The sequence below is a fragment of the Corylus avellana genome, chromosome 11 (assembly GCF_965113065.1).
Source record: "Corylus avellana chromosome 11, dhCorAvel1.hap1.2, whole genome shotgun sequence".
Taxonomy (NCBI): domain Eukaryota; kingdom Viridiplantae; phylum Streptophyta; class Magnoliopsida; order Fagales; family Betulaceae; genus Corylus; species Corylus avellana.
The window spans coordinates 15,257,937-15,279,360 of NC_142500.1; positions in this window are offsets into that span (position 1 = coordinate 15,257,937).

A 21,424-nucleotide genomic window follows, 5' to 3' on the forward strand; every position below is an offset into this window, starting at 1 on the left:
AATATGTTGGATTTTTCAATGTTAGGAAAATGGGGAAGAAGAGGAGCTGGTTCCTAGGGAAATTAGGTTACTATCACGTGGCTTTTGTCATTTTAATGTTTAATATCTTTAATTTTAGTTTAATAAATTGGAAACCTCAGTTCTTCGAGTTCATTCTAATTTCAAAACATAAGTTGGTTTGATTAAAATTTTTATATAATATTTTTTTTTTTTTTGTTGTTCAGTCAAATCAGACATAAAGATTAAAATAATTTTAAATATTTTGTATTTTAAATTTTAATTTTTTTTTTCTTAATATGTATAACAAAAGAAAGCGAACTACAAAAAATAGACAAACCAACAATACAAAATCAAATACAAGCAATTTAATGAATAAATCCAATCTAAACCGATAGGTAGCACCGGAAGGAGCCATCGAAGGTGAACGGCAAGTGAATATTCTACTAGCGAAGCTGATAGCTTCTCTCTCTCTCTCTCTCTCTCTATATATATATATATATATATGGGTATTCAGATACCGTTATTATTTGTAACCACATATTTTAAAACAATTATTTATATTCACATATACGAATAAAAGAAAACAAAACACATAAAAACAACTTGGAGAATTCTGTCATTTCTATGTTGATATGACATATAACAACCGATCCAAACCAATATGAAACAACTACCATGTCCATTAAGTTGGTCTTCCTCTACCCTCTATCGGATCACGTGTTGGAAGACGATGCCTACTCCCAAGCCTTTTAAGAATTTTTTTTGATGGTTATGTAATATTTGTACTAGACTTTATGTGAGGGTGCCCTACACCCTTGTCTTCCCCCCCCCCCCCCCTTTTTTTTTTTTTCTTTTTATTAATGCAATTCTCACTTACTAAAATAAATAATAATAAGCTATAAATCTTTCCATTTTACTGTTTTTTCATAGATTAAAGATAGGAATTATATTTGTATTTTATAATTATTTCATAATGTTGATGTGTCAGTTTCAATTAATATGTTACAATCTTTATGTCTCATAAGTTAAGTCTAATTATATATATATAAATTCTTGGACACTCTCTTTGTAAGTCGATTTTCATTGGTGAGTTATATCCAAAGCTTATATCATTTAGTATTAGAGTCAAATACCATATCAGGGTTTTGAATCGCGAAATAGGCTAAATAAAAATACTGGTGGGTGAGTGAAGCCTCCAAATAAGAACGGGTTACTATCGGATCAATGTCAATAAACTGATAAAGTAAGCCGGTTGCAGAAGCGTGGTGGAATGTTACAATTATTGTATCTCACATGAGTTTAAGTTTAATCATAATCATGTGTATATAAACTCTTATGCACACATCCCCTACAAGCCGAATTTTAAAGATGTGATATACCTAAAGTTTGTATCATAATTTTATTTTTTATTTTTTTATTTTTTTATTTATTTTTTTAGGGAAGAATGAAAATACTATTAAATTTGAATAATGTTACATGTTACATTCAAGGGAGCTTTTGGAATTGCGATTTCACAAGAATAATCTGTGTTTTTAAAAGATATTACAAAACCTAAGGCGTTTGACATTGCAATTTAAAAAGTGCTTAATATAAAATTATATATATATATATATATATATATATATATATATATATATATATACACGATTTCTATAAGTAAGGAGTACTTATTTGAAAGTGCTTGAAGTTAAACTAAAATCACAATTTCGTATAACAAATATTTGATAAAAAATAATTTTTAATATGTTTTACCAAACGCCTTAATAATTTTAAAAACACAATTTTTAGCGATTTTACAAGAATAATCTGTATTTTTAAAAGATATTACAAAACTTAAGGCTTTTGACATTACAATTTAAAAAATGCTTAATATAAAATTAAATATATATATATATATATATGATTTCTATAAGTAGGGAGTACTTATTTGAAAGTGCTTGAAGTTAAACTAAAATCACAATTTCGTATAACAAATATTTGATAAAAAATAATTTTTAATATGTTTTACCAAACGCCTTAATAATTTTAAAAACACAATTTTTAAAATCGCACGATGATAAATGATACTCACTCAATGGCGGATGACATTGCCACATATGATGTCATCGGCCAATGAGATGAGAACGAGTACATGACATAAGAATCATTAAAGTTTGTCAATAGAACATTAGTTCGGAGTAGTACTGAAAAACAAAAAACAAAAAAAATAAAATAAATAAAAAAGTAAAAATGCAAGAATTGTCTTGATTGGTGTATTCCAGAATAATTCCCTAACATGCTATTTTTGATATTAACTTTTAGTTCTAAATCTGTTTTCTTTCTACGCTCAAATAGATATAGAATTTATAAGACAAGACAAAGTGTCATACATATTACATACATCGGAATGAGATTATATTGTGTACGTTTTTGGTATAATGACTAGTGTCGGTGGCCTTCACCGAAAGCCAATCTTTTTTTTTTTTTGACATGTTCACACAAGGGAAGGGGGAGAAGGGATTCGAACTAATGACCTCTGCTTCATTAGACGTGGTCACAGCCGATTGAGTTATCCTTTGGAGACACCGAAAGCCAATCTACTTTAGGATATATATAGGAAAAAGTTCAAAGTTATAAAAATAGGGAAGAGGTTTTCGGACTTTCCGTTTGTTTCAGTTTCTTATTTCTTTTGGTGTTCGATAAGATAGAAAATTTTGGTCAATCTAAAAATACTTGTAGTTGATTAGAAAATTTTCATTTAAGCTATATAAAATGGTTTTTTTTTTTTTTTGTTTTTTTTTCGTAACCCATTTTTTGTGTTTTAACTTCTCCTTATCGACTCACGATAACTAAGGCTGACAAAATAGATACCTAATACAACCCGATTACGACCCACGGGTACCTGTTACACGATTAACCTATACACAGACATGACCTATTTAGCTAAACAGGTTAGTAGACCTGACACGATTATAATACGGAAAATAATCAGGTAACCCGACATGACTCGTTTAACCCGTTTAAAATAATCGGGTCATATCAGGTAGACACGATCTGTGCTCTTAAAAGGTAACCCGACCCAACCCATTAAAAACCCTAAACCCTAATTTTTTTTAAAAAAAAATGTAATAATAATATATGAATATCAATGCAATTGTTAATAAAAACATTCACAAAATTAGTAACTTTCAAGTCGATACATATTAGATAATCCATTTCCATAATTTCATGTAATGCAACAATGATTTTAGTTTATCTTTAAGGAGACTCATTTGCTATGACCAGTCTAGATGTTTTCTGTTTTACTGTTCATATTAAATTTCACATATATTTTAATGGTGTATATATGAAATGAATATGGATCAAATTAGATTTCCCACGATATTTCCATCATAGCAATAAAGAAAAAGATAATAAAATAAAAAAAGGCTAACAAAAAGCGTTTAGGGTTACTCATTACTGGGTTAGACTTTAGGGCTTGTTTGACCTTCATTTTTTTTTTTTTTTTTACCGGGTCTGGCGGTACACGAAATTAACCCGGTCTCAAGCAGGTACCCACTAGACACGAAATTAACCGGGGTCTTAAACGAGTAGACCCGATTAAGACCCGAACCCGATAAGGCCAAACCCAATATTTGTTTTTTCGTGTAGTGTTCGTGCCAGGTTCGCTAGTCGTGTCAAAATTGTCGGCCTTAGTGATAATTGATTTCCTTATTGCAGTTCATTTTCTAGTGGCCATTGCTGCCAAATGTTGTCATCCGCTGCCATATATATATATATATATATATATATATATATATATATATATATATATATATTAAACAAGAAGAAAATTTAACTATTGGATTTTTTTTTTTTTTTTTTACCTGGTCTGGCGGTACACAAAATTAACCCCGTCTTAAGCAGGTACCCACCAGACACGAAATTAACCGAGGTCTTAAACAGGTAGACCCGATTAAGACCCGAACCCAATAAAGTCAAACTCAATACTTATTTTTTCGTGTAGTGTTCGTGCCAGGTTCGCGGGTCGTGTCAAAATTGTCAGCCCTAGCGATAACTGACTTCCATCTTGCAGTTCATTTTCCAGTGGTCGTTGCCGCCAAATGTTGTCATCCGCCGCCATATATATATATATATATATTGAACAAGAAGGAAAATTTAACTATTGGATTTTGTGACTCACCCTCGGTACACGAAATTTAACTATTGGATTTTTTTTTTTACCGGGTCTGGCGGTACAAGAAATTAACCTGGTCTTAAGCAGGTACCCACTAGACACGAAATTAACCAGGGTTTTAAACGGGTAGACCTGATTAAGACCCGAACCCGATAAGACCAAACCCAATACCTATTTTTTCGTGTAATGTTCGTGCCAGGTTCGCAGGTCGTGTCAAAATTGTCAGCCCTAGTGATAAGTGACTTCCTTCTTGCAGTTCATTTCCAGTGGCCGTTGCCGCCAAATGTTGTCATCCGCCACCATATATATATTGAACAAGAAGGAAAATTTAACTATTGGATTTTGTGACTCACCCCCGACTACGTGTCCTTTGGACCCTTCGCCCGCCCGCCACCAGTGGGAGCAAGCTAGCCCCTTATGTTGGTTGCCCCTTTCCCCTTTTCATAATAATAAGGTAAGCATTCAAGCCCAGCAAGAAAAGGCCCTATCGATAGCTAGCGCGCCTTATATTATAATATAATATTAGTAAAGCAACCTTACTAAGGGCTCAAAAGCAACAAGCAACGGATTGAGCTTTAGAAAGCCGTTGCGTTATAGACTAATTAATGCAATCAACATCATATAAGCATTAATTCTCTAAACTAATACTAATATAGAAAGGCGTTACCAATGAACAAGCAACGGATGAGCGCGCTAGTGCAAAAGCTGTTGTGCTAACGCGCATATGTTTTCTTGCTCTTTACTTATAAAAATAGGTTTCTTGCTCTTTACTAATAAAAATAAGGCGTTTGATTGCTCTTTACTAATAAAAATAGGGCATTTGATTGCTCCTTAGCCCTTAATAATAAGATAGAAAGGGCATTTCCCAACCTAGGTTAGGTTCTTTAGGACAAGACACTATTAATCAAGCTTTTATTCGAAGCTAGCTGAAAAACGGATGCACGTTACTAGCGTGGCTCGTTTCGCTTTTGTTGCGGAGCTCGCTGCTTTAAATTTTGTTACGGAGCGGGCGCTTGCCCTTAGTTGGGTTGGGAGAAGAGGGCATTTCCATCGCGAAGGATTCAATCCAACGAGAGGTTCCCCTACGGCTACCTTGTTACGACTTCACCCCAGTCGAAGACCCCACAGTGGTATGCGCCAATAAGACCACCAAAAACCTTGCACTAGTGGTATATAGAAGTCATGGGTGATCATTGGTCCGATGTTTCGGGTGAAACCAATCCCCAGGGTGTGACGGGCGGTGTGTACAGGGCCCAGGTACATATTCACCCGGCATGCTGATCTACGCTTACTAGCGATTCCAACTTCATGTTCCCGAGTTGTAGAGAACAATCCGAACTGAGGTAATCTTTTCAGATTCGCTTTGCCTTATAGCCTTGCTTCCCATTGTAATTGCCATTGTAGCATATGTGTGGCCCAGCCCATAGGGGCCATGCGGGCTTGACGTCATCCCCACCTTCCTCTAATATATCACTAGCAGTCCCTCGTGAGTGTGGCACCCACCTTTTTATTTATTTTGGAGCCGTTTTGGTGGGGTGTAATAAACCCACTATGTACCACACCGCCATGCGACTCGCTTAAATGCCGAGTCTTTCTAAAGCGCACACTAGAAAGTGCTTCGAAAGGTGTCGGCTCCCTTATTACTAACAACATAGCTACATGCTGGCACTACATTAGTAGCGCTGGCACATCACTCGGCTCCTCGGCTCACTTTGGTTGCAAAGACTTTCTCCTTAGGCGCATGTCTCAGCAACACAAAACGAGGGCTTCGCTCGTTATAGGACTTAACCAAACATCTAACAACATGAGCTGGCTACAGCCATGCAGCACCTGTATGAAAGTCAGTACCATCCCATTAAGAACAAGTCTTATTGTTCATATGTCAAGGGCTGGTAAGGTTTTGCGCGTTGTATCGAATTAAACCACATACTACACTGCTTGTGTAGGCCCCCATCAATTCCTTTGAGTTTCGGTCTTGCGACCGTACTCCCCAGGCAAAGTGTTCACGCGTTAGCTGGGCTCCTAATCTGCGTAGACCAAGGGCGAACACTCATCGTTTATGGCATGGACTACCAGGGTATCTAATCTTGTTCGCTCCCTATGCTTTTTCACTCCAACGTCGGTAAGGACCTAGAGAGCTGCCTTCGCTTTTGGTGTTCCTTCGTAGATTTTTAGATTTCACCTCTACACACGAAATTCCACTCTTCTCTGTCACACTTAAGTGAATTGGTTTCGAAAGCATTCCACCAATTTTTTGCGACTTTAACTTTAAACCCGATTCACCGCGTACGTGCCCTTTACGCCCAATCATTCCAAAGAACACTTGCCCCTCCCCTCCCCACCCACCCTGTCTTACCACAGCTGCTGGTACTGAGTTAGCCGGGGCTTCTTCCTCGAGTCCTGTCATGATCGCACACTCGACGAAAGAGCTTTACAAGTGGCATTGCTCTTCTTCACTCACGAGATATTGTTGGATCGGGCTTTCGCCCATTGTCCAAGATTTCCCACTGCTCCCCCCCGTGGGAGTTCGGGCCTTTAACTGACCAACTACCTAATACTACGTAGGGTCATCAAACAACGCTTTTTAGCTTTCTTCAAGATTTGGCCCGAACTGTTCGGCAGATTCCCACACGTTACACACCCGTTTGCCACTTTGGTCTCAACTGTTCCCAGCAAATGGAGGCTGAAAAGCTTTATTAGTATTAGTAAAGGCTAGCGTGCCCTGTAGTTTTTTTGGCCGGGTGAGACAAGTTACCTTTAGCTAGAAGCCTCTTTTCCTTCTGCCCAACTCCCCGAAAACGTTTGACTTACATATGTTAAGCATTTAGCTAGTATTCCTTCTGAGCCAGGATCAAACTCTTTTTTTTTAGTATGATTGGGCCCCACAGTGGTAGAACTTGGTGAACCGAGTGTACTACTTCCCAACCTTCTGTGGACCTTGCTTCTCTTATGATTTTTACTACTTTCTTTATCAAAGTGATTGATATCAAAGAGAATCTCAACTACTCCACTCATGGAGTGCTAGTGGTATAGTAGTAGCGTAGTAGTTGAGACTTCGCCCCTACCTCTTAAAGCTGAAGGAAAGTATTAATGCACGTTTTCCCTCTGATAGAAAATCCACCATAGGACAATTTTGTCCCTTAAAAAGCAAAAAGCATGCCTTTTCTTTTTTTTTTTTGGCAATAATAAGGTCTATATCCAATGCTGAAGCCGAGTATTGTGAATTTGCATCAATAGCTAGTGAACTTGTATGAGTTGGATCTCTTCTGACTAAAATTGGGATTTCGGTCACAGAACAAAGCATGTAGAAGTCGCCTTACTCACTTAGGGCATTTTCTCGGGGAAAAGGTGATTGCCGGAATCATCTTAGAACACCAACCATTAGAAGTGGAGATCAATTGCCGATCTCTTCACGAAGGGATTAAGGAAGGCCATCCTTTTTCTTCTCACTTGTAAACAAGAAATGATCAATATCCATTCTCCAGTTTGAAGGGTAACATGTAGAAGTGAATGTTTGATTCTTCAGTATAATTAACTAAAAAAATCACAATAGAAATTCAATTTCTCTTAAGGGTATTACTTTAGCCCTTCTTTTATTATTAAGGTTAGGGAATCTTAGGCTTTTCCTCTTTGAGGATGTACTATAGAATGTTGCAATCTTTTGCCCCACAACTTTTAGTTCTAGATTTCGATAGGGATAACCACATCAGTTTGAAAGAGAATGGTACTGTGGCGGGAAGTTATTCGAAATAGAAATGAAGAATGAGGTCATGATCAGAGGCGAATGTGGTCCCCGCTTTTTGAATAGTGTCCTACAGAGGGTCTTCCCAATCCGAGTAGATTAGGAAAAGATCCAGTCTGCATCGGATTTCGATTTCCTTCCATTTTCTTATGTTAGACCAAGTAAAAGAAGCACCATAGAGTGGGAGGTCAACCAAATCACAATCAGCAACGTGATCCGTAAAATCTTCAATACCTCCTCTTATTTTCGGCCAGTAAGAACCCCTTTCATATTTGATTGCATAAGGCATTCATTTGAGTTTCCACTAATGCACCAAGGTAGGTTGAAAATAGCATGGATGAATCTGAGCTCTTTCTATAGGTCTTGCTTGTGAGAAACTGATGCTGGAGCATAGACTTATATAGCCATCCATTCCAAGTTGTAGTCTAGGGACGTGTATTCTATAGTGATAGTCTAGGTTCCAATGTGAGAGTTGGGACAAACACATTTTTGGATTTGTTTCAATTAATCCAAGAGTCACCAGTTGCACTTTTTGAAGGAACATAGCAGCTGCCAGCATCTTTTTAGAAATTTTTACAGAGCAAGGAAACATATGCGGCAATCAAAGGGCTGCCATTAATTAGTCTAACGCCTTTACTATTTTAGACAATTAATACTTTGGTGCTAGCAAACAAGCACCAGATTGAGCTTTAGAAAGCATTAATTGTATAAAATAGTAAAAGCGTTAGCAATGCGCATCCTTTTTCTTACTGCTCGGCCCTTGCTTGTTGGCAAGGATCTTTCTATAGGAGTATGTGGGTGCATTTGCTGAGGATTTCTCGATCGTAGTAGATCTATATGTGTAGAGAGAATAGTGAGTGCAGTGAATCTTGCTCCCACTTTTGACGATAGAAAGGCGTAATGATTAGAAGGGGATTGGTGTTATTGGAACCTTGCAATACTCCCCTATGGGATGAATGGGGGTGTCGCAGAAAAGGTGGATCTTCCCTCTGGAGAGGGAGCAAGGCCCAGGACTGTCTGAGAAACCTAGTACTTCACCCTACAAGTCCGGTACTAGATAGTTCTGATAGCGCTAGGGCTTGAAAGCGCCTCCAATTCTTTACTAATCAAATGCGAAAACTCAAGAAGAACCCAATCTAACTAAGACAATATTCATTACCTTCTATTCCGATTGGTCTTCCGTACGCAATAGACAGATTTGCCTCCGCTACGCTACGCTACGGTAGTTTCAACGGGTAGCGTTGAAGCGCTCAGAACGAGGAATGTCGCATGTTCTTTAAAAGAGTCTTTATTACATCGGCTCATAATTGATTATTCAACGGAGCTTCTATTTTGTTGGAGCACAAACTGATACCTGGGCACGGGTCGAGGGACAGATCGAAACAAGTACATGTTCCAAGACAAAGGTCTAGGCTAGACCCAGTCTGAGGCTGAGGTGGGAATCCATCGGTGTAGGGTGGAATATCTCGAGGTGATATCAAGTACAAACTGACTGCGTGTGTGTGTATATATATATATATATATATATATATATATATATATATATATATATATATATGCCATCAACCAAATCATCGACTGTGGTCCAATATTGTAGTAAAAATTGATTGATGTAAAAAATAAATAAATAATTAAAAAAAAAAGTAAGAATGTTTTTTTTTTTTGAAAAATTAAGAATGTTTGTTATGGAAAAATGAAAAAAAAAAAAAAAAAAAAAAAAATTGTTTTGTAGTAATTTTTTATTTTATTTTAATAATAATAAAAAGTGATTGATGTGATGTAAAAAGTAAGAAAATGTTAGAAAATGAAAAAGTAAGATAAATAGTATTGAAACAAAAACGTTTACCAAACGAAGCCCATGTAATGATCATACATGCATGATAGCGTTTTGCATGAATCCTCATATATGATATTACATAATCAACTATTCATTATAATCTAACCTGTCATTAGTTGTTTGTAATCTTACATAAAGATTATATGATATTATAATCTAACGTTCATTAGTTGTTTGTGTTAGGTTTTATTTTTGGGTTGAAAACATGTGTTTAAGTTGTAATATTGAGACAAGGGTTAAGTCGGTGTAAAAATTGGTCTAAGACATGAAAAAGTAAAGTTTACTAATGATGTTCAGCAAATACCTAATCAAAGTAACACATACATATGTTTTGATTCCAACATCATTTAAAGGTGAGTTTGATTGAGTTAGAAAGTTGATTAAGAGTGATACAACTTTGTATTTCATGAAAAGTTTATAATTCTAATGTTTATTAAGTCGAAACGTACGGAAAGTTGACAAAAGTCTGAAAATCTAGTACAAAGAGCCTTGTTCGAAGCTCGTTCGAACGAGAGTACCTTATAATGCCTTGATTGCAATCTCTATTAAACCTTATTCGATTGCAATTGAACTCCCAATTCTCATTCAAACAAAATTCAAACGAGTTTACTGTTGACTGTTTAAAACCTTAAAAATCTCAAGTTTCTTACCTATATAAGCTTAATGACCTATGATTTTCACAAGACCCATAAGCTATTTTTCATTGTTCTTGGGAGTTTCCTATACATCTTTGAGCCTAAACAATTTTATTCCTTTTTGTTATTTATTAATCAAACCACAAAAAAACCCTTAGCCACCAGAGTTATGGTTTCTCGAGGACGAGGTTTGTTTGTGAATGTAATTCCTAGAAAAGAATGCTAGAGGTTCTTGAACTACTAGAGTCGCAAGTTGAATCAATGTTTACCATATGTTTTGTCAGTTGACTAATTGCAACACAAATTTTCTATAATAGATACCTTTGGAATTGGCTATTTTATATTCTCCTACAAATTCAATAAATCAACTATTAGATTTGTAGGGTCTACTATTGACTTATGTAGAGTCTACATAAGTCCACAAATTTAATAATTAATTTATAAGGTGAGATGAGCCAAATATATAAAACAAATATTGACCCTTAATATTTTTCCTTTTCAAAAGCTTTTTACTTCGTTGCCAAATTCTTGTATTATATTTTCTTTTATGCCTTGTTGGATTGTGGTGTTTGAACTAAGAGAGGAGTTAGTCAGTAGTGACATGGTTAGGATAAAATAGTTCAAATAAAAAGTAAAAATACTATTTTACCCTCGTTGTATTGCTTACCGATTCGTGGTGTTTGTTTTAAAGTTAATAACTTTGTTAATCTGATGAAATCTAATGATAAAATAAAAATATTTTCTGAATTATTACAGCTGGCCATTTTTCCGTTCGCTTAAGGATGGATGGACCAACTAAAAAGTTATTATTACTAAATTTAGAAGATCCTAAATCACCGCCGCTTAAGTGCAAATATATTGCCATATTGGGGAAACAAAATAGGATTTGACTAGGAGCAAGCTTTCCAACACAGGAATGTTCCTTGAAGCCTCCACTCTCCTTCTACGGTTTTTCATATTCCCAATCCCATGGGATGTCCAACGTACGCCGACGTTTTTGTCTGTTTGACTGAGTTTGTCGAGTTGTCATGGCTGAGTTATAGGCCTTGAGTCTTGACTGACCGCAGTGTCTCGTACTGGTCAACTGATGATGTAAAGGGCGGTGTTTTTCGTCGTTGGTTGTTGGCTCACCCGAAAAATCGGCGACCACAATAGACGGTCGACGATTTTCAGTGGTTGTTAGACAGTCGTTCAACGGAATTTGGTAGTTTAAAAATGAAAAATTCAAGTTCAAAAAATGGTTTATAAAATTTTTAAATGAATATTACTTTTTAAAACTAAATAAGTTTTTTTTTAACCGATAAATATTTCAATTTGATTATTATTTTTTCGTTATAGCAAACACTAAAAAATACGAAAGATAAGTCTTATCCATCTTATTGAAATTATCTTACATCAGTTGTGGAAGAGACTGGTGGTCAGTTTATAAAGTGTGAAGAAAAGCTTCACATCTTGAGTTAGCTTTTAGGGTTAAAAAAGGTCGAAGATCACTTAACACTGATATCAGAGTCCAGTTTAACCAAGAAGTATCGACTCAACAGTTTACGGGAGAAACATGCTGTCTCTGCTCCGACCCAAGACTCGATGTGTGAGGGGAGACTGTTGAAATTATCCCACATCTCTTGTAGAAGGAGCTAGTGTCTAATGGTCACTTTATAAGTGTGAAAAAATCTTACATTTTTAGCTAACTTTTAGGATTAAAAGAGGCTCAAAACCCTCCAACACATCCAAATTGGACATAAATGGAATGAGAGTAATGCTATATACTATTATTTTACTCCCTTAAAGTTGGACGTGGTTTTTAATATCACTATTTAATTTATAATAAATCATTATTAAATTTTAATTTAATAATAATTTTAAAAGTCATATTAACGTTAAAAAATTAAAAAATAAATGATATATTTTTCTTTTTTTTCTTCTATTCAAATCAGAAAAAGCTGATTACAAGAGATCCAACAACCAAGCAAATTAATATATGCTTTTACAATTCATCTAAATAACATGCATGCTTTAAAACAGCACCAGCACCCTTTTCCTTTCCTTTCGTTCTACGTATGAACCAAACAAATGAAAACCAATTATTGCCATTTAAGAGGGCCCAAAATAGAGAGAGTAAATGCAACAAAAATTAGAATACAGCCAATTAGGACAACCAATTAAGCATATGCAAAAGAATTAAATACTCGTAATTTTATTTTTTTATTTTTTTAAGCAAATAAGAAAAGGGTTATGAAAGGGGGTTGTTCCCATTTTGATGTGATCTCTAGTGAAGTCGCTGCTGTGCTGCTAGAATCACAATACTAAATTTATGTTTTCAATTTGTAGTGTACTTTTTTGTGCACGGGCCGCTTCTAATCTTGTTTTTGAAAACATTTTCGACTGGTCTCCCATCTCTTTTTCTTCTCCACTCTTATGGCCCTTGGCCTCTCTTTTTTTTATAATTAAAAAGTTAAGATAACACGATCAGAATGACTATTTTATCTAAGTGTTATCATGATAATATCTGTTCGTTAGAAACCGCATAGAAAGAGCTTAAACAGTGATAATTCGTCTCTATTTTTTCTAATAAAAAAGTTAAAATAAGACGATCAGAATGACCACTTTATCTGAGCGTGATCATAATAATACATGTTCGCTAGAAACTGTACAAAAATGAAACTAAATAGTGATCCTTTGCCTCCTTAAGTCTCAAACAATATAGTCAACGACATCTTCCTAGAATAAATTGCCAGAAAAATGATCAACTTTTTTCCATCCAAAAGAAGTTGAAAATATTTTTTTTCTATAGCTAATAATTTAAACCAACAACTACGAAACATAATGCATTAAGACAAAGGGATTCCAATTTCAATATCCATTTTTTATAGCTAAAATATTGTTGATGTCCCACATAATCCTAACCTCAGACCAGGCAATAAGAGTGGCCACTGTTGTTGTGGATAATGCAAGGAAGGGGATAAGGATGAATGAGCATATGTGTCAAATAACTTTTTATTTATTTTTTAATAAATAATTGGCCAAAAAAAAGGATTTGATTGAAACAACTTAACCACTCTCACTTTAATTAATGATAATTTGATCATTTCACAACTCTAAGCCATTTTAAGAGTAATGGGATGCATGTTGATGGTGATTGAGAAGGAAAACTCAACTATACACTCATATTAAAAAACCAATAATACTATTTAGGATTAAATATACTTTATCTTCCTGAAGTTTTAGGAGTTTTTCAATTCGAATCATATTGTTTAAAAATTGGTAATGTACTCCCCTAATGTTTCAAAAATTTGCAATTCAGACCCTCTGTTACTAATTTTCGTTTAATTTGAAGGAAATTAAAATTTTTTAAAAAAAAACATTGAATGTAATTACATAATTTCATAGATTTCCGTCAAATTTGACATAAACTAGTAACGGAAGGTCTGAATTGAAAATTTTCAAAACATTAGGAGGTACATTGCCAATTTTTAAACATTGGGGTTCGAATTGAAAAATTCCTAAAATTTCAAGAATAAAGTGAATTTAACCATACTATTTAGTTCACTGTTATATAACTATCATATAAATTAATGAGATAAAGTAACAATGAAAATTAATCTTTAAGATTTTTATTTTTTTTTCCTTATAAGTGCTGATTCATGTACTTATTTTTACTGTCACTACATCAAGTTATATGACAATAATATAACGGCATGTCCGCATAAGGGGAGGGAAATAGAGTATGACGATTCGAACCAGTGACCTCCGTATTATAAGGCGTGGTCTCTAACTGATTGAACTATTCATTTGAAATAAGAAACGCTCTTCTTTTTGACATGTATGCACAAGTAAAGAGAAATAAAAATTCGAACTAGTGACTTCTGTTTCATGAAAAACTTTATTCTTAACACGCCAAAGGCTAAATTTCTCATTTATAATGCTATAAAGTATGGTGTCTTTGACGCTGCAATAATGTGTTTATAGAGAATTTAAAAGAGACCCTAAATAAGTAAATTTACGAATTTAAAAATAAATAAAACAAATTAAAAACTTCCAAAACTTACATGCATTTAAAGTGACTTTCAAATGGGACTTCAAATTGAGATTATCCATAGATTTGCATTCAAAGTGCGCTCGAATGGGCTCTCCAACTAACTTCGCCAGTGGCCGGCACTCGCAGTAATGCTGTAATGGAGCATAATTTTTCTCTCACGAATTTAATAATTAGACTAATAAAATAATATTATATAATTTTTTTCCATGCCAGTAAATTAGTTTAATCGGTTAATTGTTTTATCTTGTAGGTTGATTTTGTTTTATGATGTGACCCATGACCCACTAGTAACAAAATATAGGAAATGATAAATTGAGTAAGTTTGTAGAGACCTTTTGACAAAACAGGTGATGAGGTGCAATATTTACGCTCTACTCTCATAGACAGCTCTTAGAATATGCCTGGTGGAAGCGATTTTAAATGCCCTAAAAGGCTTGTATGATCCAACAAATGGTATCAGAGTCAGGGTCAAAAAAAATAAAAAAAATAATAATAATAAGGTAAACATAATAAACACTACAGGCTCAATATATATATATATATATATATATATATATATACCCATTCAAAATTTCAAACTAAAAACACCCATAATGAACAAAACCTATATATACTTTTATTAAGGAGAAAATTCTTTTGTGTTTTGACTTTGTATTGCCACATTTTTTCTAGACCATGTGTATCACTTTAATTTCATCAATTACACTTTGAAGTCTTATGGTTAATTTCCATAAAAGGTAGTATGGATCGTAGAGTAATGCTAGAAGTCATTTCTACGTTCCTTTTGTATCTCTCTAAAACTGATGTGACTTTTAAAATTATCATTGGATCAAAATTTAATAGTAATTTATCACATATTCAATGGTAATTTTAAAGTCACAACAGTTTTTGAAGAATACAAGAGAGACATAAAGAGGACTTTTAGTATTACTTTGGATGGAATCCTAATTTTGATTTAAGTTGGTAGTTAAAGATAATTCCTTTTTTTTTTTTTTTTAGAGTTAGAGATCATGCCTTAATTATAAAGGTCGATCAATGGGTTTACCTCATTAGAAAAACTAAATAATAAAAGATGGTATTAGTCTATTCAAATTTTCCTTAAGAGGTACAGATGGATGTATTAAGTTGATAATATAATAATTGTAGCTAATTATAGACTTAAAAAATATAATAGTCAATAAGAAATAGATTCTTTTCACAACCAAAGGGCAGATCTTAGATCAGACGATAATATTTAACCTATTTATATGTTATGGATTTAGATCAATCTACTTAAATACCCATTTAAAAAATAATAATAATAATGAAATTTCTCACTCTTTGGACCCTATCCTTTCCATGAATTATTAGGCCATTTTTCTTTTTGTCAACCATGATTGCTTCCTAGTCAAGGGACAAGAAATACGCGGCTTCAATGCAATGTAAGAGCTCATTAGATTACTTCCCTAATCCAAAGTCTAACTAAAATAAATAAGTAAAAAAGGTAACTTAATATGATTTTTGTTTTGCAAAACAAAAGAATTCTTACTTGAATAAAAATACTTGTTACAATTGTCACCTACAAGGCTAAGGTTTGTTCTCTCTACCTAGCCTAGATAGAGAAAACAATGATAACTATTTGATGTTCTTCCCTCCTCCTCCCCAACTATTTTTTTTCTTTCGGAAAACACATTGGTGAGTCTAGTGATACATACGTTATTGTAGTGTTTACTGTTTGTCTTATCTCAATATTTGCTTCCTGTAGCAATCTACGAGGTGAAATTTTGTCTGCTATTTGGGGTTTCGATTACCTTTAGTCGGAATCTAAGATTTTATTTACACAAAACCCTCAAAGTAGTGGTCCTAGATCTCCTATCTATCTTTTGGTTTTTTTCCTCTTTGGTTCTTTTTTGGGATCAAATAACTGACAAATGACGGATAAATTATCAAAAATGTGAAAGAATTTATCATTTATGGTAGATAAAGCGAAGGAGATTGCAATTGGGAATGCGTTTTGTAGCATAGATGGAAAAGAGATAAAATTATTGTCTAGTTGAGAAAATTCTAATGGATTAGGCAATGGACAAAGACGTGATTTGCCATAATATGATGCGGAAAGTGATTGAAATGGTTACATTAAAAGGGTAAAATATGAACTTGTTCCTCATGTAGCTAGATATTTAATGGAGTCTAATTTCACCATATTTCCTTGGCGTGTATGACCTGTGATGTAGGATCTAGCAAAAAATGCTATTAAATAAAGCATAAATCAAGTTTGGACAGAAGAAATTCGTCTTTGTATTTAGGGATAAATGCAAAATCGGTCCATGTGGTTGGCCTAATTTACAAATCACTCCCTGTGGTTTAAAAAATAATTTATAGGTCCCTAGGGTAGGCAAAAATAACATTTTACTCTCTGGACTCATTTTTTGTTAAATGACTTAATGGAAACCGTTACATTGCCACATCACACCCAATAAAAATAAGACACGTGTTCTTTTTTTATTTATACTTTAAAAAAATGACAATTAAGCTTTTCCATGTCATTTTGAAGCTTCAACACACACTCCACGTCAAATTAAATAAACCTAATCCCTCTATATCCCTTGTGTTGCCATCTTCTTCATCTTCCCCAACGATTCTTGTCGTCGTCTTCATCTGCGTTTTCCGTTAAGACTTACATCCACACATGAATATTCCTACAAGTACAAGCATCATCTTACACATGCACACTAAGGGACAAAACAAGCCCCGCAAAAGAAAAAAACAATTGCATATCTCAAAAAAGATATCACTTTTTAAAAGATGAACCTACGGTTTGCTTTTTTAAGCTACCATCTTCCAACATCTATTTAACACAAACTAGAAAACACTTGCCATAGAACAAAAACAAAAAAATCAAACACACAGAGAGGGAGATATTGTTTCCATAGAAAGTATTGCCAAAAAACGCAGATGTCCAAATCTTAGACGTAGATGAAGACGACAGCAAGAATCGTTGGGGAAGACGAAGAAGACGGCGGCACAAGGGATATAGAGGGATTAAGTTTATTTAATTTGACGTGGGATGTGTGTTGGAATCTCAAAATTACGTGTAAAAGCTTATTTGTCATTTTTTAAAAGCACAAATAAAAAAGAACATGTGTCTTATTTTTATTGGGTGTGATGTGGCAATGCAACAGTTTCCATTAAGTTATTTAACGGAAAATGAGTTAAGAGAGTAAAATGTTATTTTTGCCTACCCTAGGAACCTATAAATTATTTTTTAAACCACAATGAGTGATTTGTAAATTAAGGCCAACTACAGGGACCAATTTTGCATTTATCCCTTGTATTTATAATACTGTTTTGTTAGAACAACATACCCTATTTTTATTAAATACTGTAATTATTTCAATCACCAGCGTTACAAAAAACATATCACTTAATATATGTTTTTTTTTTTTTTTTTTTTTTTATTGTTATAAGTATCTTTCTCGGTACATGTAATAAATACGTTAGTTATTTTGGGGTGATAAAGCATAAGTGGGTATTGTTTTCCCTATTGCATGATGTGTCATTGATCAGGAAGTCAGAAGTTTAAGAGAGTTTGTAACACCTTAAAATAACTAGTCAATTTCAAACTTTCTTATAAAGTCTAATTTCATCGAGTAACTAAATAATGTAAAACTTAATACTCATGATTATCTCTAAGTATAAAATTAAAATATTACATTAAGAGTCCTAATATGGAGTTAATAGAGTCTGTCTTAATCTTAGTCACTTTTAGTTGGTCACTCAAATGGTTTAAGAGTCGTATTAATTTGGATTAGTAATTCTCTTTGTAACCGATCTCCAAGAGATTATTAGCAAAAAAAGTAAACTTCAAAAAAAAAAATTTCTTTCATCTTCGTCATCGTCAAAAAGTCTAGATTCCTTAGCAAATCTAAAAGTCTAAATTTCGTTACTATTCTACTCTGTAACTAGTGAGTTCTCATCATTCCTTCATAGAAGAGAAGCCAAAATGATTCGGTGCAATGATGTCTACATTCTCCTTCATGGTGGTGCTCGTGTTTTGGGAAGGAAGTTTATTTATTTTAAATGGGGATCACTACACGTAGTGAATGAATGGTTGATGAGTCATCACCGTGTGCCCACTTGGCCATCATCTTGTCCCATCACACTCATTCACACCAATTTTATCCACCGATTGGATTTCGGGAAACTCCCATTCATGCTCTTCGAGGTTGCCGTTGGAATTTCTTCTGATTTTTCTTTTGTTTTTTTTCTTCGTTGAGAAGCTGCATGCCATGTGCCAATGCCAACCAAAATTTATTACTTCCCTATTTTTGATATCGTACTCTTTCGTGCAGAGTCGTGCATATATATATATATATATATATATATAGGGACACTATCGTAATTGAATATTTGATATAATATATTTGAAAAAAAGCTTTTATTTTAATTTAAAAAATTATATTACTAGAAAGTCACGACAACCTTAAAAAACCAGGAACGAAAATAAAAACCGAGGCAGAAACCCAGAGTCGTTGAGATTCCTTTCACAACCGTCCATGGCAGATCCTAGTTTGCACCAGAATATTATAAGTACTCTTGTTTTAGATGCTATGGATTTAGATCACCGTTGTTTAAATAAACATTTCAGAGCATCTTCATGTTTCCCGCTCTCTCAGCTTTATCCATAAATTATCTCGAGAAATGTTTCTTTACGTATTTTTGTTGACTTGGCATTACCACCGATAATTTTTGATACGATTTAAAAACTTAACACGAAATTAAAAGTTTGGGAGTTTGATCCTAGCTAAACACGATTCAAACTTAACATACGACATAATAATATGTAATTTTTTATATGACTCACAAACTCAATACGAATTTAATACAAAATTAGATGATTATAATAAAGGAGTTTAGCTCAATTAGAGTATCACATGTATTGGTACGATTCAAACCAGACACACAAACACAAATTGCCACCGCTATTAGCATGCTATTCTCACTATATTACATATACAAGATGGACGTGTTAGAATACAAAGAAGTATTTTCCGTTTTTATTTTACATGTTTTTCTTGGTCAATCATGCTTACTTGGCAAAGGAGAAGATCTACGCGGCTCCAACGCAATTGCAAGGGAAATGCTCAAGGTAGCTGGCAATTGTAGAAATATATATATATATATATATATATAAAATGCAACTTATACATATAAGCTACCGCCCATTTCTCTCTCTCTCTCTCTCTCTCTCTCTATATATATATATATAAACTTTTTAATTTGTAATATTCTCCCTCCAAATCAATTTTAACTTGGATGGATAAATTAATAAAATGATCAATATACAAAAAATTAAAAATAAAAATTCACCAACCACTTAGAGCCTGTTTGAAATTGCGTTTGAAAAATAAAGTTTTTAAGTAAAAAAGAGCTTATGGGTAAAAACTTCATTTTTAAGCTTTTGTCAAAAGTGCGTTTTGGCAATTTTTAGGCTTTTTAACCCTTAAAAGCGCTTTTAATTTTTTTTTTACTAAACGAGTATTTTTTTCTTTAAACAAACTTTTTTAGTGTTAAAAATACTTTTAAGCCCCTCAAACGCAATTCCAAACAAACCCTTAGTCAGATTTTTGATAGTCTTGGGTTAACAACGTGGCATTGACATATTTTTTTTTATTGAAAATTGATTAAACCTTAGAGACTAAAATAAAATTTAGACTTTTTTCCTTTTCTTTTTTTATATAATTAAGGGGATGGTGAGAGTAACTTTTTATACATAAGGGGTAATTTGGTTATTTCATCCATTTAAAGATTAATTTGGACGGACCTAACAAATTCAAACCGAAAATTTGAAGAGTAAAATATAATTTATTTTAAGAAAAATAAATTATATTTTTACCTATTCGTAAATAGCTCTTTTTAGCCAATTTTAGTCTTTTAAGCATTTTTTGAACCTCTATATTTTAAACAAATTTGAAAATGTACCATCGCCCCATGTACCTCTTTAGGTCCACGCCCTTCACTACTTCTATCTCTTTGAAGGAGAGAGAGAGAGACTTCGAAGAGGAGGTTGTTTCATTAGTGCCTTTAGTGAGTGGGGTACCCTTGGGTATGAGGGTTCTTTATAAAAGTACGGAGGTGTACAAAGTGAGACGTGGAGAATTGTGAACCTTAGTGCCTCACCTGTGTGGTCTAAATGGTGAATTTCTAGGATGTTTGCGGTATTTTTCTTCTCTTTTTATTTGTTTATATATAATATAATAAAAATAAGAGTATGCAAATAAGGTTTTTTTTTTTTTAATTTTTAATTTTTTTTTATTTGTTTTTACATGTCCACACAAGAGAAGATGATGGAAGATTCGAACTAGTGACCTCCGATTTATAAGGCGTGATTCACAGTCGATTGATCTACCCCTTAGAGACAATAAAGTTGTTAATAGCATTCGTAAATACGAATAACGATTAATAACAATTAGTTGTGATTAATAATCTCCTGCTTAATAGCATTCGCAAATACGAATAACGATTAATAACAATTAGTTGTGATTAATAATCTCCTGCTTCTAGGGGTGTACAAATGGGCCTAATAACTACTAACCATATAAACATATAACCGCTTTTGAAGACAGTTGGAAATAATAGCTACCCGCTTTGGACGGAACGATAATTGCTAAACGCATAAGCAGAACTATTGCGATTATTAAAATTCAATAACTACCTAAAACAATTACAATTAACAATTAAAATGAGTAACCATTAACCGTAACCGTCAGTACATCATTACCCACTTTTACTACCACATATATATATATATATATATATATATATTATGAACAATAAATATGCTAAAAAGTTCACATATAAAAAAGGGTTATTAATTCAATTATTATTTTTAATACCAGTTAAACCTTAAAATTGTGATTATTAAAATTCAATAACCGCATGTAGATGACTGTTGCAATTAACGACTAAAATGAGTAGCCATCGCATGTTTACGTGTGGGAACTCGGGAATTACCAAAATGGTCTTCCGGTTTCACCAA